Consider the following 22,547-nt stretch of genomic DNA (forward strand, 5'->3'; position numbering starts at 1 on the left):
TTGTCCCTGTAACTCACAGCACGCAGCCTCTTCCTTCCCTCACGTTTCCTTTTCTTTGCACAGAGGACAGTGCTCATACATCTGAGGCAGGTCCTGCTTTGTGGATTTGTTTTATTGCGTGCAGTACTGACTGTACAGTACAATGCACCGTACTGTATACTGTAGTCAGTCCACTCCCCATGCCAGCTGAGATTATAAAGTGTCCATTTCCTCCCCTGCCGGCAGAGTGGCACATGAGGAGGCTGTGTCAGTGACCTTTACGTGAGAAGAAGGTCACAGCCTCCCTGATGTGGCTAAGCTGTGTGACTGAGGCTTGCAGTGCAGAGAAGGGTGTGTGTGTGTGTGTGTGTGTGTGTGTGTGTGTGTGTGTGTGTGTGTGTGTGTGTGTGTGTGTGTGTGTGTGTGTGTGTGTGTGTGTGTGTGTGTGTGTGTGTGTGTGTTTTGGATGCTGGGCGGAAGAGGGAGAGGGGTATTATAGGGCCACTGCCCAGCGAGCGTGCCAACTCTGCATTTAAGACAATGATGTGAGTGGTGGTGGTGCGGCAGGGGGGGCGCCGCGGGCAAGCAGTGCCACATATGCTCCAGTGCTGGGAGTGTCATGCCAAGCTGTATTTTTGGGTCCATCTCAACAGGGCAGCCGGGAACCAGGCGACTGGAAATCGCTTCAAAGGCAGAAAATAGCCCTTCTCCTCGAAATTGGTGTGATTTCACTGTATGAGGCTGAACTGTTTTTTGCAGGCTCGGGGAGTGGAGGGTGAAGTAAATATTTAGAAACAATAACACGGCTGGAGGCTGTGCTGTGCTGTCTTGAAGGACAGAGACAGAGCAACAGAAGGACAATATTTTTTTGTTTGTTTTTTTTAGAGGCATTTTTTGCTTGTTTGTTTTTTAAGTCTTTTATGACTAGCTTTCAGCTAGTGCTTGTGCATTGCAAGACGCCTGTAGTTTTGATGTTAGCAAACATGTTAACACTCTTTTGTTGTCTGTGCCTTCCTTTGTCTCTGTGCCCCATTGTAAAATGTCTCTATTCAGCTGTGAGAAATTAGCTTTTATTGTTTCTCAAAACCATCCACCCTCCTAAGGAAAACTAGCAAGAAAACTCTTCAATTTGCTGTTTGTGGTCAGCAGCTTAACCTCTTAGCGCAGAGCCTATGTTTATAACCTTGCTGTCATCAAAATTGTTATGGCTATGTCTTAATATGTTACTTAAGGCTGTCAGTACTGTCATATCAATGTTGTTTTGATGTAGTTGAGTATTTCAGCAGTGAATACTCAAGAAGGACGCAGGAACCCAGAGTACCAGCGAATTGAAAAAATGTATGGAGAATCGGAATGACTGGAAGCAACGATGGAAGGCTTGTCTGAGGACGACCATAAGAGAGAATAGGCCTGCCGGCGACCCCATTTGCAGTAAGAGGCTACGATACCGTATTTCAGATCAACTCAAATCAAATCAGCAGGTTGTTGTGGGCCAGTAGTATACTCAGCACCAATAATATACTGCAGCCTATATGCACGTTTTTGTTAAAAAAAAAGAAAGTTCGAGAGAAGCGTAATGATATTTGGCATTCTGTTCTCCACTCTACTGTCATTTGCCTGAGTTCAGCGCGAAAAGATAGGCATGCCTATTTAACCAGCTGCATCTCATTCTCCGCTCTGCCGTCATTCGGTGGAATTTCAGCGCACAGAAAATATGGAAAGCTCTTTAATTCATTATCCAGCATTTATTCTCCACTCACCTGTCTCCAGTCAGAAATTTTCTTTCTCGCTCGTGCCACCACCTCCCCTTTCGCCTCCCTTCTGCCGCTGTTCGATCGATTCATCAGGTGTCTAGCAATACGTCAAGTAATCTATCTCAGCTTCTCGAGTGCAGTGGTCCCTGCGGACCCCGTGAAGCACTTTGATGATCGGTCCACAGCGTGGACAGCCACTCTTCTGCGAGAGCGGCACGATCACGAGAAGTCCGTTCTCCAGCGAGAACGAAGATGCCGGTGTTTTGCCCTAGCTTCCTTCCAGTTCACCTCGCTCCATTGCTCTCCAACCATCATCTGCCGGGGGGTGTCCGCTCAGAGTTCACACATATCTGCCGGTGCAGATACTGCCCGAGCTCTCAGTGGCGCCCCAGACTCCCGAGCTCGAGAATGTTTGCTGCATAGACATTTGTCGACCGTGGCAGTACTTCAGCACCACAGCCAGTGATCTTGCCCAATACGCCACGTAATCTCTCAGCTTCTTAAGTGCAGTGGTCCCGGCAGACTCAGTGAAGCACTTTGATCATCAGTCCACCGCGTAGACAGCCACTCTCCTGCCAGAGTTTGTTCTTGAGTGCAGTGGTCGCTGCGGACTCCGTGAAGCACTTCGATGATCAGTCCACCGCATGGACAGCCACTCTCCTGCAAGAGTCCGTTCTCAAGCGAGAACGAAGATGTATGCATTCATGCTTAATCCAAATTTCAGAGAGTGAACTATTGAAAGGCTATTGGCCTACAATCTCCAATAGTAGGCCTATCCAGCTGTTGTTGCTTGATTAACTATTTAACTATTAACTGTCAAATTGCTGTTTAAATATTAAGTAATTTATCCAGTGATATGTGAAAACTTAAATTTCATCAAAACAAACACATGCTACAACACATGTATCTGTGATGTTAGTCATTATGTGATGTTAGAGCATCATGTTACTGAGAAAAAGCAATAAAAAAGCAAATGTGCATTTTTTTTTCAAAAGCATAGTTAAAAGCATGCTTTTGAGAAACACAACCCTGAACCATAAAAAGGCAAAATCTGTAAGGAAGTGGTATATGTGAGCACCTGAATGTCTAAATCTTTCTCTTGGTGTCACTCTTGTTCGGTAATCCACCTGCGTCTCTGCCCCATAAATTGTCATTTAGCTGAAGCGCCCTGTTGCCTTGCACAGAAAATGTGTCTTTTAAGCCAGTGACTCACATGAAAGATTTACTCTGGTGCACAAGCATAACATGCGTGATTTAGAATTTATGGAAGCTCATGAGAAAATGAGTATTTGTTCATTTAACATCAAAACCATTCATTTTTCACCAGCAGATAATACGGATACATAAATCTATTAGAGCTTGTTTCTGTAAAGCAGTAGCAAAGGAATTGTGGAAGGGAGATAATTTAGTGCATGGACCCTGCATCTCGACTTATTAGAACATGTCTTGCTCTGCCTCTGCTGTGAGACTGCTTGCATTTTGTCACCCTCGGGCAGGTAGAACACTTTGCATGTTATAATCATGTGCACGTTTCCATGAAGGTGATCTCAGCCTTAAACTAATGTATTCAGCAGCCTTGGAGATGTTTGTTGTGACAAATTTCCATATTATAAACCACATCGGGATTGATTTTATTGTGCTAGGTCTCCCTGAGTGTGTGTGTGTGTGTGTGTGTGTGTGTGTGTGTGTGTGTGTGTGTGTGTGTGTGTGTGTGTGTGTGTGTGTGTGTGTGTGTGTGTGTGTGTGTGTGTGTGTGTGTGTGTGTGTGTGTGTGTGTGTGTGTGTGTGTGTGTGTGTAAGCATGTATGCCTACATACCTGTACACATGCATGTGAAAAAGCTTTCGATTTTTTAAGTCTTGTGATGAAGCTCCGCAGTGACAAATTACAGTATACCGAGCATGTGTCTATTCTCACTAGAGCCCATTTGCCCTCCTATAGTAACACATTAATAACGACTCCCTCTAAAGAGTAACAATATGGAACACAATGCACACAACGTATCCACACTAACCCTAACCTTAACCATCCTTATTCTAAAGCTAAGCACAGACCTTAGGTTTTTTTTACCTGGACATTCACACCATTGAAACAGTCATACAGGTATGCACTGTAGTTGAGACAGCAAGGTGCATTGAGTCGCAACAGCAATCTTCATATTTGTTGATCCAATTTCGATTACATTGAATTAAACATGTTTTACATTGTGCCATAAATGTAGGCCTAGAGTACTTTTTATCCTCTGTTTATGTCTGAGCTACAATGTTGTAAACTTGCCAATTAAATTATATTGCATTACATTACTCATTACATTACATTGCTCTCTTTAGTATATATCCATAAATCAGTCCTGACCTAGCTAACGTACAAACCTGCCTGCAGTTTAAGCAAAGCAAAACTTAAAAGAATAAATATCTTGAACCATTCTGAAGTTTCTTAGGTCATGTTTATTAAAAAAATGCTTAGATATTGTCCCCCAATAAAAAAATCTACCTTTGGTGTTTGGAATTCATGTCTCCTTTGTCTTTTTGAACCTGTGTTGCCTGGCTAGGTGGTAATTCACTGGGTGGCAGGTAGGTAGTTGTAAATTTTACATGAATGTCTATTCTCTTGTATCTTCTGTTCATATCTGGCCGGTAAAGTGAGTAAACATTGTCAGTGGTGTTACAGGTTTGGTGTGCTCAGTCACATTCTAACCATGAAAGTCAAACAGAAATTGAGAGGTTTCTTAACCTCCAATCAATCAATACACATTGACCTTTGTTTGAGAATGTGTATACATAAGCAAAAAAGTACAATGTTAAAGTTCAACAGTTTTATTGCCATTGTTATTGAAGGCAACAAAATAATGCATAATTTCAAGTATGTAGGCTACATACAGCAGATGAATGCCGTTCATAATGTCAGACTGTTGTAGTAACACTCAAGTTTTTCTTTTACTTCATACATGTACAAGTTTTTTCTTATCTTGTAGATATATCCATAGGTAAAAGATAAAAAACATGTATATATCTGAAGTAAAAGGAACACTTAAGTGAGCCTACGTTTGTAGTCACAAGTGCTTGGAGGACATGTTACATGTTGAGTTTGCAGTTTTTCGCACTGGACCTCATGATGAGATAGTACAGGGATGTTAGAGATCCTATAGTCTATCTGTTCCTATCTGTTTCTCAGTAACACAATACATCTCATTTAAAGCTACCGGTATATGCTACAGCTACGGCACTGTACTACTCTGTAGACTGAGGCCAGGGTCGCTGACAGCTTTTGCCGGGCCTATGACAAAGTAATCTGACAGGGCCCCCTACCAATACATAATGAGGACCCAATTCTGGCCCACTTCTCTCCCTGAGCCCGGAACAACTGACCCTTTTGTCCGCCCCCCTGTCAGCATCCCTGGCTGAGGCCTTCAATTCACCTACAGATTGTGCAGGGATTTTCTTTTGTTCGTGTCACATTTTGTCTTCAACTGTACGTCACCGCTCCTTGTCCTATTTTTTGTCCTTGCGCTTAAATAGCAGCGTGCGGTGGCTCCATCCATAGTCAATGTGCTGAGACAAAGAACGCCGGCCGGCCCCCACTGGCTTCCCCACTGACAAATTTAAGCAGCACCCTGTAGCTTATCATGTAGACTAGGCTGAGGCAGCCTCCCCTCCCTTCACACACACACACACGCACGCACGCACGCACGCACGCACGCACACACACACACACACACACACACACACACACACACACACACACACACACACACATCCAAAGACACACACACACACACAGACAGAGCGAGCTGCAGACAGTCTCCTGAGCCCCGCTTCTTCTCTGTGTCAGCTTTGATGGGGCCGTTTGAACCCTGGACGCCCCCCCTGGCCTGTGAATGTGGGTTCGTGCCACCTCTTCCCCGCCCTCCAGCCCAGCCCTACTTCGCCTCCTGCTCCTGCTCCTGCTCCTGCTCCTGCTCCTGCTCCTGCTCCTGCTCCTGCTCCTGCTCCTGCTCCTGCTCCTGCTCCGTTCTGCCTGCTTGCCTCGGCCACTTCAAGCTGGGATCAAACGCACATCTCTTTAGACCACACTCCTGTGCTGTGGAAAAAAAGATGGAAGAATCAAAGCTTGAGTTATTAGACGGGCCCCCCTGTGCCACCTGTCCTCCCTCTCTCACCCCTCCTCAGTGGTGATGCCGCTGCTATGGCTCTGACACACAATTACAGGAGGTAGACAGTAGGCTTAACAGTGTTAGTTCAACACTTTGGTAGTGGAGTCAAGACTGTGAGTGTTAAATTCAACTCTCTAAGTGTTGAATTGACACAAAAAGGGGAGGTTGCCTCAGGACCCTCACTCTGTAGGGGGGGTGTTGTCCAATGATTGGCGTTAACCTTCCAAGAAGTTATTTTTTTAATATCCCACTGTATACCTAATACTCTCACTGGTTCTACAACAATGCACGATATAATTCCCAATGATGTTTTATGGAGCTGAAGATTCTTTAGAAGAGCCATTGTCTAAATATTCTATAGGCACGCCCTCTTTCCCCATGACTCACCAATCAATAAGTCAGTCAATGAACATGTATTATATAAGATAGGCCATAGGCTACACATAGTAAACTCAATGCATTAGCCTACAGATAAAACTACCAATAGGTAAAGAAATACAATCACACTGGCTGTGAAGGCTGCCATGCAAGGTGCAAAGGCCTTGGCTTCACCATGCTCTCTCCATACCAGTGCCTGAGAGTACCTTTCTGCCTCAGGAATAAATGGGCTTCTCCTCTCCTGCCAGATTCAAGACTTTTGTTTGTCATGTGTCTTCTTGTATGAGGACAACTGGCAGTGAAATGTGATAAAAGTATTACTACTCTTGTGTCATCTCTTTCTAAGTCTTTGCATCATGCCAATCAGTGTCTATGAAATGACTGAGGTAGATCACAGTAAATACAATTTATTTCTTAATTATATTAACTGTCTAAATACTAGTTTAAATACACAGACACACACACACGGTGTTTGTTCTCCATCAAGAAGGTTGAAAGGCAGCATTTCAGGCATGTTATTTTGTGAATGTTAGGATTTTGTGCATTTAGGATGTTTTTTTTCTCTCATGCCGTTAGATAGGCTACTGTGTTATGTGGCAGCTATGTAAATGTCCAACACCAATTTCCCTTGGGACCAATAAAAAGAATCTTGAATCTTGAATTGTGGCATCTCTTTGGATGTTTTAGAACTATGTTTTGTGAAAATATATAATTGCGAGACTGAGACAGAGACTGAGATATTGCATTTTTATTTCACCTTCCTACAAAGCGCCCTCATTCCCGGGGCAAGAGAGATAATCCAGTGTAAGACTCTCCTAAAACACCCCAGGGGTGCTATTGTCTCTGAATTTAAGGGTTTTGATGTCTGGCAGAATACCTGAATAAAAGAAGAGACTGTCTCCAGAGGTTAAATGAAGATTTAATCAGCTTTTTAGATGACAGAATAACATATTCTGCTATCACACGTCTTTTTGGTACAGTAGCTGACAGAGGTGCACAAAAGTCTTGGCCTTATAGCCCCCAAAATGATCAAAATGGAGGGTAGACTTCACCCTTTAATGGAAAATTATCTAGCTGGCAATGGACTACTTTCTACCTTCTGTTCAAAAAGTTACAATAGATGTTTTTTTTTATACATATTTCCATTCACCCATCATGTTTAGAGTAATGAACTTGATGCAGGGTGTTATTGTGGCCACATGTTAAGGGGTCCACTTGTCTCCCAAACTCATTAGCTAAAAAAGGCACCGCACAAGACGGGTCATGACCTTGTGTTGGGGGAAAAGAGTTTAATTTCCAGCAATTTCCAACAGCGTTCCCCAACTGGCACTTAAAGAACCCTCAGAGGGACAAGGCCGAGCGACTAGCCTAGAAATCTAGACGCCCCTAGCGACCGCAAATTGAATTTGCTCCCAGGGGCAGTCTAGCGGACCCCGGTCGTTTTGCGAGGCTGAAAGTTATCCGATGACAGGGCCAATCAAATCGCGAGGGGGGCCGGGCTACCTAGTAAACAGGAAACTTTCTAAGAAGAAGCATGGTGTCCGTCCGTGCTACGTACAGCACGAAAGTGTTTACTTAATTTAAAAAGCCTGGATGATAATACATTTCGTGGCTGACATGGATTGATGTAATAATACACCATGAACTTATGGGGAACAAATAGACACATTACCTACCATTTGATCATTCGATGTTTTAAACTAGCTCGGTAAGCTAAGTTGAGCATTTTACAGAACCAGATAGTCACACGTTATTATCAGACCACTACTGTAGGTGTAGAATGAAATTGCTGCCCCAATTTCTAACAAGACACATGCCATTAAAAACGAGACATTTGGGAGCTTTGGAAGTCTTTGAGTAGCTTACTATTTAGTTTACTTCCATGGGAATGACACCGAGTCTACCAAGCTAGTGGCTAGCTAACCTGTCGTCAACAACACAGACCTAGGTATCCAGGTTAGGGTTAGTCTTGGAAAAAAAACTAGGGTTAGAAACAAAAAACTAACATCAAAAATATAACTAGCTCCGTTATATGGCGGTGGGATCGATAGTCTGGCTAGTGGGAGCGAGCTGACCGGGGAGCGTCCTGCGTTGGGAGCGACAATCCGGGAAAGTTATGGGTAGCTGGCTAGCTAACGCCGAACATGCCATGTTGACAACAATCATAAATATAACCATTTAACAAGCCCCAAATTGCTCGACATTTTGCTGATTGATCAAGGAGGGTCATGTGGTTGAAAACGAGGCATTTTTGAACTGTATAAGTGAAAACACGATTTATTAGGAAACTTGTTTGTGGCTGTGGTCATCACACGAATTCACTGCTACGACGGCTGGAAGTTGCTTCACCTACAAAGAGGCCCTCGTTGGCTAGCTAACCTGTCGTCAATAGCAGAGCTAGGTATCCAGCCTTGTATTATATGCCTGCCCCAAATTCTAATAAGATCCATGTCATTAAAAACGAGACATTTGGGAGCTTTGAAAGTCTGTAAGTCGCTTACTAAATAGATGGGAATGACACCTGGTCTACCGACCTAGCGGCTAGCCATGTATTAGTTATGGGTATACAGCTAGCTAGCTAACACCGAACATGCCATGTTGACAACAATCATAAATATAACCATTTAACAAGCCCCAAATTGCTCGACATTTCGCTGATTGATCAAGGAGGGCCATGTGGTTGAAAACGATGCATTTTTGAACTGTATAAGTGAAAACACGATTTATTAGGAAACTTGTTTGTGGCTGTGGTCATCACACGAATTCACTGCTACGACAGCTCGAAATTGCCGCTTCAACTACAAAGGGGCGTGTCGCGTGTACGAGACAGCTGTGACGTTACACAGAAGTGTGTGGGGATTGGTTGTTTGCCATCCAATTGCGTGACGTTGAGTGCTGAAGCAACCGTTTATCCCGCCCACACTGCTGCCCAGCTCTGTCGGTACCTTACCTGTCGCTTCTACCTTATCTGTCGCTTTGGGGTCCTAGCTGCGTTGCCCTGGTAACAACTGTAAACAAAAGGCTGCGGTTAACTGCTCCGCTCCCTGACAGGATTTTTTCATTCATTCATTCATTCATTCATTGAGGAGGATAGATTACCTGCAGAAATAAGGTACGTAACTGGGATATGATAGCCTATACACACACACACACACACACATATGTATGTAAGAAAACTATTTAACGTCATAGACTAACCTTGTATGTAACGGTACATCTAAAAAGTATATTTCTAAAGTTTGTAGTCATTCACGTTCATTTAATGGGTACATGCTAGCATTAACTTACCGGCATTAAGATACCTGCCAGCTTGTCTATGTATGTGTAGTGTACGGAGTCATTTACATAATCATCAGTTATTTTGAGTTGTTGTGAGAAAGACGCTTACGTTTATTGTGAGAAAGACGCTTACGTTTATTGAATTTGTGGGATTGTTTTAAACCGTGTCCGTCAGATCTGAAGATGACGCTTCTTTCTGAGGAGAAAAAAACGCATCTTCTTTTGAGGGAACATAATTCCTGAACAGCGCTATTTGTCATATCAAAGCTACTCATCTGTCAAATTAGTTCATGGGTAGCACATGTCGCAAGACTGCCCTTTGAATACAAGACAAATAAATGAATAAAAAGATGTTGTGTCGGTCAAATCAACAAATTCACGATGTAACTTCCTCAATTTGACTGACTTTTACAAGCCCAGTTTTAAGTGACAGGTAGTCTATTCTTACAAAGCCTAATGTAGAGTTTGACTTTTCATTTTACTAGATGTACATGGAAATGTCGGTGGTGGAGGTGGAGGGAGAGGAGGCTGCCCTCGTCCGCGATCTGAAGCCGGCGCTGGAGTGGCTGTGTCAGAACATGAAGAAGATGGTGGGGCTGGTGGGGACACCAGAATTTTTTCGCCTTGCCCCAGAGGCACAGAGGGCCGTTGTCTCCACCCTGGGAGAGGATGAGGAGGACCTTAGAGACATTTTTTTATTTCGTTTCACCCATTTCGCAGATATGGACCATTTTCTTTTTGTTTTGAGAGACACACGAGGTCTGTGTGTGAACGCCTGTTTATGGCGTACTGAATAAATATTGATTTAAATTGACTGTCTTGCTTCGTCTCTCTGTCTCCCCCATCTGGGCACTTCAGTGCTCCCAGTAAACAAAATGACGTTTAAAGGACGTCTTTTTTAGGTCATTTTTGGACGTATAATTTAGGTCATCTGAAGGTGCAGACTGTTACTCCAGACGACGTCTTTTTCGGACGTCTAATGGACGTCCATTTTTGACGTCTGTACTACGTCCATATTAGAGTCATCTCTAGTCCAAATAGGGTCTTAGAGGACATGTTTTTGACGTCATTTTGTAGGTGGTTTTATTGACGTCATCTTCAAATTAACTCTGTGAGTTGTCATTCAAACATAAAAGTGACAGCATTAAAAACCTTGAAACTTCTAGTTTTCAAAATATACAGACAATTATCACATGGAAAGTGACAGGGGGGGTTTACTTTTATTTAGCAAACACTTTTGTTTACAAGGTTCAATCTTCAAAAGTCTTGACTACATACCTCTGCAACGTTTTTTTTTGTAGAGTTGTGTTTACATTCAATTAAAAAAATAATTGTATTACATTAACTTTACTGTCATATTCTTTTTTGTTAGGCTTTTCAGAAGAGGGGGAGATAACAAATGTGATCTTTTTCAAGAATAATTAACACCACTGCGAATTTCATGAAGTATTGATGATTATGACTCGTACACTATCATGTCTTAACAACATTACCGGTGTATTACAAAACCCGAAAGTCTTGAAATTCGAAGTAGTGTTAAATATTCTTGAAAATAACATTCTTATGAAATAGGTTCCAACATATTGGAAGAAAAGACATTGTACCTTGGGTTAAGAGACAGTTCATCTGAATGAAAACTCTGCATTACATCAATGGGTCTTACATCTGCCACATCATATCATTTCACAATCGTCCAGTTTTACAACATATATATATTTTTAAAAATATGATGGTAACACTTTATTTTAACATTACATCGCTAAGCACTAATACATACAATGTTAACCCATTGATGCCTAAAGCACTTGCAGAAAAGGGTGCTGATGCCATACAAATACATACAGGCGCCAGGGCCAATGTTGCACAACGCAACATCCAGCATCAATGGGTTAATGCCTGTATAAGTAACTTGTAAGGCATGTACTAAGCGAAATCAAACATTTGTTAGGTCCTTACTGAGGTTATATTAGGTAATAAATCCCAAATTGTGCATGAACAAGGCATTTGCGAATACATGCCTAACGTATGTTTGATTTTGCTTAGTGCATGCCTTACAAGTTACTTATACAGCATACAGGCATTAACACTGTATGCATACAGGCATTAACACTGTATGTATTAGAGCTGATAGATGTAATGATAAAATAAAGTGTTGCCAAAATGATAATCAAAATAATTCCCTGTAATAATCCTAACAAGCATGAACACAGATAAATTGTCATTAAGTGGTAAATTATGGAGAATCGGTCCTTGAGAAGGGACACAAAATGCTCTTTCTTCAGGTGTTACTTGAAGCTGCATAGGCTGTCTGAATGTCAGTGGATTCAAAAGAGTCATTGAAAGATACTTCCATTTCTGTTGTTGTGGACTGGTGGTGTCTACATAGTAAGTCCTTGTACACTTGAACAGCCATCTTGGCTGCAAATTATCATCATATCCTGTGCATCTGACAAAGCGTGTACATGACAAAGATGCCAAACTACTTTCTTGATGTCTGTAGTAACTATTTACATTTTGGGCATAACACATGTTGAGTGATCACTGGGCTGCTGGGAAGCTTTGAGAGAAGTTGTAGTGCCTTTGTTCGTTTGTTGGTTGAGATGGGAACGTCATAAACATATTCAAAGAAGGTGAAAACAGAGCTGAGCTGTGCTGGATATAACAAGTTGCAGACCCAGTAAAGCTTGAACAGCTTGTCAATTGTGCAAGTCAGGCCGTCTGCAACGGGAATGGTCACGCGGTCATTCCTGGCGGTGATGACAGACTCTTCAGGTTCCCAATGCAGACCACTAGTGGTTGGGTTGTGGATTCCATCTCAGTGTCAGTAGTGCAGTGAAGAGGGATGTGAAGTTGGTTCCAGACTGAGAAGAAGAAGGGGAGAGAGAGAGAGAGAGAGAGAGAGAGAGAGAGAGAGAGAGAGACATCATCAATAATACTTAATAGCAAGTTTTACTTAACTGATTGAAAGGTATGAAGCATACCAGTCAAACTAAGTATAGCCGAATCAACTACACATACATTGATATCATGACATCTTCTTAGCTCTTCATTAAACTGAGTGAATTTAATTTCATTCATTTTTCATTTCATTATTTATATATACGTATGAAGAGTTTATTGCAAAACGGTGTATCTACCTTTTTTTGCATTTTATTATTGAAAATGGCTGTCCAGAGGTCCTATCACCTATGTGTGAATTCTTGCCATTCAAATATTTTGAGAACATACTTTTTCAACTTACAGTATATCACGCAAGTGAGTACACCCCTCACAGTTTTTGCAGATTTGTGAGTATATATTTTCATAGGAAATCATTAGAGAAATTTCACTTTGACACAATGATTAGTGACCTTTTGACAACATATTTAACCGCTTAAATTTCTTGTTCACTCAGAAAAAAACTAAATACAGCCATTAATGTTTGAACATGTACTCACAAAAGTGAGTACACCCCAGATTAAAATCCGGTAGAAAAGGGGCTGTGTTGGCTCGAAATGAAACAAAATGAAAAGGGATGAAAGGGGAGGTAATCAGTGTGCGTTTCAACCTTTCTTTGCATTGAACTTCTACATTTTGAGTCTGCATCTGGCTTAAATAGATTGGTGTGAGATTTGAATGCAATCCTATGGAGAATATCATGATCTGCTTCAGTAGTCACAGTGCATGTTGATATGCATGTTTCTTTTAGGTGTATTTCAGATTACCAATGTTGACAGCATCCATGCATCCCCAAACCATGTCAGTCCCACTACCATGCTTGGCTTTTGATAGGATACACTTTTTTTTGTAAAACTTACTTGTTTACCACCACACATGCTTGACACCATCTAAAGTATATTTGTTTATCTGGGTCTCTTCAGATCACACGACATGGTTCCAGTGATCCATATCCTTGGTCTGTTCATCTCTCTTGAGACCAAGATAAACAAATTTGCTTTAGATGGTGTCAAGCATGTGTGGTGGTAAACAAGTGAGTTTTACAAAAAAAGTGTATCCTCTCAGTAGCCACGCATGGTAGTGGGACTGACATGGTTTGGGGATGCATGAATGCTGTCAACATTGGCAATCTGAAATACACCTAAAACAAACATGCATGTCAACATGCACTGTGACTACTGAAGCAGATCATGATATTCTCCATAGGATTGCATTCAAATCTCACACCGATCTATTTAAGCCAGATGCAGACTCAAAATGTAAAAGTTTAATGCAAAGAAAGGTTGAAACGCACACTGATGACCTCCCTTTTCATCCCTTTTCATTTCAAGACGATTCGAGCCAACACAGCCCCTTCTCTACCGGATTTTAATCTGGGGTGCACTCACTTTTGTGAGTACATGTTCAAACACTAATGGGTGTATTTTGCTTTTTTGAGTGAACAACAAATTTAAGCGGTTAAATAAGTTGTTAAAAGGTCACTAATCATTGTGTCAAAGTGAAATTTCTGTAATGCTTTCCTATGAAAATGTATACTCAAAAATCTGCAAAAACTGTGAGAGTTGTATTCACTTTCGTGATATACTGTATATGAAATTCATTTTGCAATGCGGTATACGTATGAACTTATACAGTATAATATCAGGAAGGAGCCAAGACTGACTTGCACCAACACAGACCCACACGCAAACACACCCAAACGCAAACACACACACACACACACATTCCTACCAAAGATGTCAGCGATGCAGAGTCCTAGCTGGCCAATAGTGTGTGAGGTGTTAAGTTCCGCCTCTCCGTGCAGCAGCAGCAGGTTGGAGGGCGGGACCTTTAGCTTGACTGACAGGTCTTCCACTGCATGCTTCAGAAGCTCTGTCTGCAACACACATACACATAAATATTACTGACACACACATCAGCTGTATAGGGTTATCTACTTTCCATGGCTTCCCCCAACTATAAAACAGAATTATAATACTTCCTGTAAAAAGTCTTTGACTAGGCAAAGCGCTATACAAAACACATGTACTGCTGTGTGTGTGTGTGTGTGTGTGTGTACCTGTGCTAGTTGTATTTGGTGTATATCTGGTCTGTGGCGTATCTTTAAGTTTACCAGTCGTGCCGGTGTGTTCTGCTGATGCTGCTGCCAGCGTTTTCATTGGCTGGTTTTCCTGCGAGGGCGTGGACTGCATACGATGGCGATGTCTGCATCGTCAGACTCCTCTCCTTCATCCTCCTCCTTTAATTGGCCAGCTGCCGCAGCAATCCCGGCCCCTCTGGTGATGGACGCAGCAGGGAGGCCAAGCGTCCAGCCTCATGTTAATCTCCCTGTCACACGCACGCACATACACACACAATGTAAGGAAAGTTGACAAGTAACTGTAGAGAAAGTGTCAGTGCGTGGCATGCACACAAGTGTGTGTGTTGTGTACTCACGTTAGTTTTTTGGTTGGGCCGCCGCCGTGCCTTGAGTGGTGTGGAGGGGGAGGGGGGCGGAACGCCTCAGCACAGTCCTAACACCAACACATACACACACAAGGATGCATTAACACACATCAACATGATGGATATGGTAAGCATACAGCAATAAATTGGAAAAATATTGTAGGGGCTACTATGTTGACTCATGGTCTGTGTGTGTGTGTGTGTGTGTGTGTGTGTGTGTGTGTGTGTGTGTGTGTACACTCACATTGTGCTTTGCATGGGTTTGGTCACCTGGTCCGAGTCATCTGAGAGTTCGGTACACTGCTTCCCTCACCATCGCTGTCAGAAATCTGTCAAACACACAATATACAGTCTCAAGTTTGCCGTCCGTGTTAGCTGTAACTCATCCAAATACTGCTACTTTATACAGCAGGCACATATTTACTGACCAAGTTGCTCTCTATGACAAAAGTGCTATGGGCTACTGTGACAGGTAAACAAGAAACAACAGGTTAACAACACTTGGCGCTAATTAGTTCTCTACAACTACAGACCGCTGCTGTTCCCTTCCGTTTGGGATCCATATCACCAAACTATAGTTCTCTTGAACTTAACTGCATTGTTATAAGAATATGGCTATGACAGCCTTAGATAGCCCACCACCTTGTTGATGTTGCGTCGGGTCTTGTTCAGACCCCTAACGACACCGCACTTTCCCCGCATCCACCCATATGCCTTGCGAGGGCATATGTCGGAGTAAACGACCTGGGCTGTAGGGAACATACATATCACTGTCGTTAAATCCTTGCGGATCTCACGAAGGAGAGCAGTCCCAGTACAGAAACCCAGATCGTTAGACGCCAGGTGAATGAGGATCACTGCGGGCGCTTCCCTCCTAGCCTGTTCCTGCTTGAGAAGTGGCAGTAGCTCAGACCACCGCATGCCTCGACGGCCAAACCACTCCACCCTGCAAGCAAGACCCAGGTTGGGGGAGCCAATTCTCCTTGCGTGTCTCTCCAGCCAAAACACGTAGGAGCTACCTACGATCCAAACGGTGGGTAACGCCATGACAAGACAGTGGTAAGATAAGATGGCGATGCATTCTGAAGTACATATATCTGTTGAAGGACTACTGTCATTGGTGTAAGTATCGCGCGTTTTCTGTGTCACTGTACAATTGGTCTAAATAGTGTGTTTTTTGTGCGATTGGATAAAATGGTCTCTGTGCGGTTGCTGTGCGCCAGCGTTCCAAGTGTTTCCATTGGTGTTCAGATCTGGTATAAATATCGTGTCAAACCTAAGTCTCTTTCCCGCTTTACATTGTAAAGTACACAACCCCGCTGCGATTACTCTGAGCTATTTAACTTGCCTTTTACACGTTTTGTCATTTATTTCATTTGCTGTTTTTCGCTTCTTAGCCCAGGCCTGCTGATAGTGAGTGGAGCTCCTCGTCTCTTTCTGTTGGCTGTGGGTAAGTTTTGCGCACCGTACAGGATGATCATGTGAACATCGCATAGTTAGTTTGCATAGTTATTCATAATTTCCATATATCGTATGTTTTCAATATACACAGGTACACCTAGCCCCACGAGTGAAGTAGCTTTTGAAGTAAATAAATACTAAGCTCAGTAAACCATGACCAGCTTGTTGTTAGCCGTTGGCGACTATGAGCTAGGTTTGCGCGCTAAAATGGTGATACAGATTTTGACGGTTGTGTCCAGGCGTACCTCACAGGATGAAATAAGCCCCTGATAAACTACATGCTGTGTGTATACAGTTATGGATTCACAAGTGATGTCTCAGTTGCTGTTGATTTAACTGAGTATTATGCTCGTAAATCGTAATCCGAATGGCAATGTTACGCACCAGATTTTGCGCGCTCAAACTTGAGGGCTGAGGTTGCCGTTTATGTCCTGCATCACGTCATGTCATATTTAGAAATTAACGTTGATTATGTGACGGCGTATTGACCAAGCTGTAAATTAACTATTGTACCCCCCACCCCCTCTTTTCCCTTTTTTTGTGTATGTGTGTGTTTGTGTGTCAGTATCAGTGTCAAAATGGAATGTTTTGCTCAGTTGTTAGCCATATTTTGGTACCTGGTAAATGGCAAACAGAAAGAGGGACTCAGTAAGAATGAGAAGGATGTAGTTCGTCGAGCATCTAAACAGTATGTGGTAGAGGATGGTAAGATGTACTATCTCGGACCTGATTTAAAAGGCAAGCGCCGTCGAGTCATTATGAATGCCGAAGAGAGGGACAGGGTTTATGATGAGTGTCATGACAACCCGGCTACAGGAGGCCACACAGGTGTGAGGGCATTTTTAGACAAAGTTAGAGATAGATATTTCTGGCCGACTTTGACTGTAGATGTAACAGAACGTGGCCAGAACTGTAATCAGTGTCAGGTACACAGTCAACTACGTAGTTCAGCACCGAAACTCCACCCAATTAAAGTAGAGGCTCCTTGGGAAGTGGTGGGAGTTGATCTGATAGGGCCACTTCCAGAAACGGCGAAGGGGTATTGTTATGCGTTAACAATGACTTGCCTGTTCTCAAAGTGGGTTATGGCTAGGCCTCTGAGGAGTAAGAGTGCTCCAGAGGTGGCTTTGAAGGTGACAGAGACGCTTCTAGCCCAAGGGGGAGCCAAGAGAATAATTACGGACCAGGGACGTGAGTTTCTCAATGAGGTGAGTATCTCCGATGGTCATGTATACATTTGTATGCACACAATGTAGTGGTGCTATTTCACTGCCTAATTGTTTTCCTTTCTCTTTTCACAGATGAACAAGTCATTGCTGGAAACTTTTGGGGTAGGTCATGCTGTAACCAGTGCCTATCATCCACAATGCAATGGCCAGGTAGAGCGTAGTAATCAGAACATAAAGCGTCATTTGGCAAAGTACTGTAATGAGAAACAGGATGACTGGGATAGGTTTTTACAGTGTGCTGTTCATGCAATTAATACAGCGAAACAGCGGTCCATTAAGGTTAGCCCATATTATGCACTGTATGGAGTGCATCCCCATACGCGCGCTGATCCACAGTTAGGGGACTGTGAAATAGTCAATCTTGATGAGGACACGATTAAAAGACGTGCAGACATGCTTGCCATTGTCCATGGGAAAGTGCAAGATAATATAAAGATTGCCCAAGGACGGCAAAAGGTAGATTTTGAGCGTAGACATTGTGTAAACACAACCTACGTTGTTAAGGAGGGAGACGAGGTCCTCATTACTGCTAATAAAAAAGCAGTCAAGCTAGGTTCAGGTTTGAAGGAACGTTGGGTAGGTCCGTTTAGAGTTGTGGATCTTACTGACAAAGGACTAGCAACCGTAGTGGAGGAAGGTAGAACTTGTAGTAAGCGGCGTCAAAAGGTTAACGTTCGGCATTTGAAGCCTTATCATCGTCGTGCAGTTGCGACTTCAAGCCCTGTTGTGCCGTTAGAGGCCCCTGTGGCGCTGGAGGCTGCTATTGAGGAGCCTGTAGAGTTAGAGCAGGACCTTCTGTCTCAAGTTTGGTCCCAGGTGATGGGAGAGTCAGATGAGGAGCCTATAGCCTTAGAGCAGGACCTTCCGGCCGCCCTGCAATGGTTCCGCGCCAACCAGAGCATGTTCAATGGGTCTGTGGAGGAGCCGTCCTTTACTCGTTTGAGTGAAGAAGATAAAGTAGGAATTAGAGACACCATTAGAGATAGCTTGCGTGAATGGGCCGACATCCCTGAAGACGTGTTAGAACATTTTTCGTTTAGATTCGATGAGCTAGATGACATGGACCTGTTTCTCGCGCACTGTAGGGACTCGGAAATTAATCTATGTGTGAATGCGTGCACTCGATTGCAGGGTTAGAGAGGTTTGTTTTTTTTTCTTCCGTGAGTACCGTAGGTGTGTGTGTGTGTGTGTGTGTGTGTGTGTGTGTGTTTGATTGCAGGCCAGGGTTCGGTAGACGGGCAGTGCATGCTTTGGAATTTCTGTCTGGAGGGCCTACATGGATCCAGGGAAAGACCTCGCAGAACTGCCTGTTTTTTTTTCTTTTTCCCGTGAGTACCGGTATTGTGTGGTGTGTGTGTGTGTGTGTTTGATTGCAGGCCAGGGTTCGGTAGACGGGCAGTGCATGCTTTGGAATTTCTGTCTGGAGGGCCTACATGGATCCAGGGAAAGACCTCGCAGAACTGCCTGTTTTTTTTTTCTTTTTCCCGTGAGTACCGGTATTGTGTGGTGTGTGTGTGTGTGTGTTTGATTGCAGGCCAGGGTTCGGTAGACGGGCAGTGCATGCTTTGGAATTTCTGTCTGGAGGGCCTACATGGATCCAGGGAAAGACCTCGCAGAACTGCCTGTTTTTTTTTTCTTTTTCCCGTGAGTACCGGTATTGTGTGGTGTGTGTGTGTGTGTTTGATTGCAGGCCAGGGTTCGGTAGACGGGCAGTGCATGCTTTGGAATTTCTGTCTGGAGGGCCTACATGGATCCAGGGAAAGACCTCGCAGAACTGCCTGTTTTTTTTTCTCGTGAGTACCGGTGGTGTGTGTGTGTGTGTGTGTGTGTGTGTGTGTCGCACCAGGTTTGGGTCTGCAGTGCCTCCCTATAGGAATTGTCAGCCCAAACCACAGTGCAAGATTAAACACCTGCACTTAAAAGGGCATTGGATTACGCTAACCATTTGGCCCTTTAAGAGCAAGTAACAAACGTGTATTGCATTGAATACATATACACTACCGTTCAAAAGTTTGGGCAGCCTGCTTCAAAACAGACCCCACCTTCTCTTTGTCACCTGAATATAACTTAATTATATTGCAAATGTCATTTCTAAGATTAATTTACAAAAAGTGTTTTATTTCATGTGAAGCTGCATAACATTGAAATTATGTCGGGGGCCTGGTGAAACTTGGAGTCCGTTGAGACATAGGTTCCCCACCACTGCTGTAGGAATATAATACATGTGCAGCTGTGTGTCTATGGTTGCTATGCAGTGTCGCTGTTTTTTTTAAAAAATGTTATGTACTGTTTTTCTCTTGTTTCTGTGCTGTTTCAGATGCTGACATTACTACCCCTGTACTTCAACCCCTCTGATGCCACTGGGTCCTCAACGAGAAAATAAACTGATTCCCCCCCAATCCATTCCTTTTTCCACCGTCACATCACACCATGCCTATGCACAATAACACCACCAATGAGCCTAGAAAACTAGGACAACAGTGAGGATGAATTTAGAAGCCGCTTCCACATATTGTACTATTTCTGAAAAAGCATTGGTATTGGCCTTCTATCTCCACGTAGCCATATCAAAAAACAAAATATCCACATGTAAAATGATCCTGCTACGTGGAAATGGCAACTTACTAAATAAATAACAACTGCATAGTTATTCTGTTCAATTTATGAGTAACTATGTAAATTATGATTAACTTTTTGGCTGATATGGGATGTTATAGCATTTCAAAGATGCATTTATTGGCAAATGTATGGAAAGTGTACTTTTACATTGGCATACAGTAGGCCTATTTGGCCCAAATAAAGACCATGTGCCGTCCCATACAGTAAGTCAGCCAAAAGTTACCTGCCATATATAAAGTCAGAAGTAAACCACTGGTGTCTCTTTATTTGACCCTAGATGACTAAACAAAAAACGATATTTTTCTTAGCCTAAATCTTTGTAGCAAAATGGAGCAGCCGTGGCTTAGTGGTGAGAGAGTTGGTCTTTCAATCTAGGGGTTGACAGTTCAAATTCCACCCCGACCTCTCCCTACACCTCCATCCATGGCTGAAGTGCCCTTGAGCAAGGCACCTAACCCCACATTGCTCCAGGGACTGAAAAACAATGGTTGTAATTCTCTTTGAATAAATGAAAGCGTCAGCTAAGTGCAATATAAATGAATAAAATCATATGTGATTCAACACCTCTTCATTTCTGGGATTTTATATTTCATTTATTTTATGAATTGTACATTACTTTCAGGTTAGGCTATTTAGAATGGCATGTAGGCTATATGGGAATTCAAAATAAAGGTGAGAAACTACTGGTATCCCTTTTATTTCACTCTAGATAGTAGGCCTACAGAGGGGAACAAATTGTCTTCTTTTATAGGCCTAATCTTTGTAGCAAATTAATATACATTCAACCTCTTGCAAGCTTGCACCAATTTTACCGTTGTTTAGTTATAGGGAACAGCTATTATAATTGCAGGTAAAAACGAAAAGCAAGTAAATGTAGGCCTAATCCAGTGTATTGCTTGCTTTGTCTGTCATAGTCAACATTTAGTTGATGATCGCATTTTAGCGTTTTTCGGGGTATCTGTGGGGATCAAGGTCATCGTGGAAATAGTATAGATAGATTATATATGTAAAATAGTATATTACATATGTAAAATATTTCGCAGCCAATGTAACTTAACGTATAGTTAGTTGTTACACAACGTGATTCATTAGCTTAGCAGTAAATCAGTAGGTATAATAAGCCTGTGTCGACATTCATTTCAGTGCATCAAGATCGATAAATGCGACGCGTTTTTGATTGTTAATAAATGCCACGTGATTTTGATTGTTAATGTTTTACTTCACGGTGCTTTGTTTTTCAATAAAAACGAAGAGTCTACCAGGAAACCTTAAAATACGATTGTTTATGAACAGGCGATAACCCGGACAGCCTCTAAATCATGGATCGTTCATTTCAGCCAATCAGGTGACAAGAGCGACAGATAAGGCAGAAGCGACAGGTAAGGTACCGACAAGCTCTCCTAGACCCTGGTACAGCTTTTTGCTGTACGGGTCTGGCTACGCTAGGCTACCGAGCGACCACATTTCAATGTGATTATTCCTATCACCCCTGAGCCCCGGGGGTCATTTGACATTGCATTATTTACTGCAGTCCATTTATGTCTGAAATATGTTAGCAACGCAGCTTTTGTTTTCCATGTCCACTTCGCAATGATGAAAATAATAGTGAGGTTCCCACCATTTTCTTTCCTGTGTCCTGCCAACATTTGAAGTCAGCTTGGAATGAGTTTCCTGATTGAGATAACCAGATAAAAGGTGTTCCAAATGAGGCTACTACTTTCATATATTGTCAGAATCGAAATAACCATATACAGTGAGAGTTTTACAGAGTTGACAGTAAAGCAGTTCCTGGTATTCATGCGCTGCTCGACAGTAATGTTCCACAGCTGACAAGGAGCTTGTCAGGTATCAAGCCATAAGCTATTAAATCAACCCTTAAATCAGGAAAAACAGATTCTCATGTGACCAGCTTGATAAAGTAAGTCGGTATATCAATCGATAACAGGCTACATCTTTGAGTACAGCATCACTTACAGAAAGGTTTTGACAGTGGATAATAAATTAGCATACTAGCTCAGTAACAAGCCAACGTACATGGGAGAATAGGGCCCAAGCAATTTAATTGCGCAGCTAGAGGAGGAGGAGGGGGACTGAGTGTCATTTCTTTTGTTGATTGGTGTCTCAGATTATCAGAACACAGTTCAGTCTATTCAAGTCTCTGAACTCGCTGACAGGTTTGGAAATCGTCCCTGCCTGTAAAAAATAGGGGGGCTGCTTCCTCCTTCAACTGCTCTTGATGATACAACCATCTGTTCCCCATGTTAGTCGAAGTGGTGGACAGCTTTATATATAAATATATATCCCTCCTTTAAAT

General features: G+C 42.7%; 1 long non-coding RNA gene across 1 annotated transcript; it reads right to left on the reverse strand.

Moving 5' to 3' along the window:
* Positions 1 to 10,743: 10,743 nt before the first annotated feature.
* On the reverse strand, positions 10,744 to 14,751 carry LOC134448711 (uncharacterized). The gene is made up of 3 exons (XR_010034842.1): positions 14,593 to 14,751; positions 14,211 to 14,355; positions 10,744 to 12,403 (listed from the first exon to the last, which is right to left on the reverse strand). It is a non-coding gene; the product is annotated as an uncharacterized LOC134448711 (long non-coding RNA).
* Positions 14,752 to 22,547: the final 7,796 nt, after the last annotated feature.

This window comes from Engraulis encrasicolus, chromosome 5 (assembly GCF_034702125.1).
Source record: "Engraulis encrasicolus isolate BLACKSEA-1 chromosome 5, IST_EnEncr_1.0, whole genome shotgun sequence".
NCBI classification, from domain to species: Eukaryota; Metazoa; Chordata; class Actinopteri; order Clupeiformes; family Engraulidae; genus Engraulis; species Engraulis encrasicolus.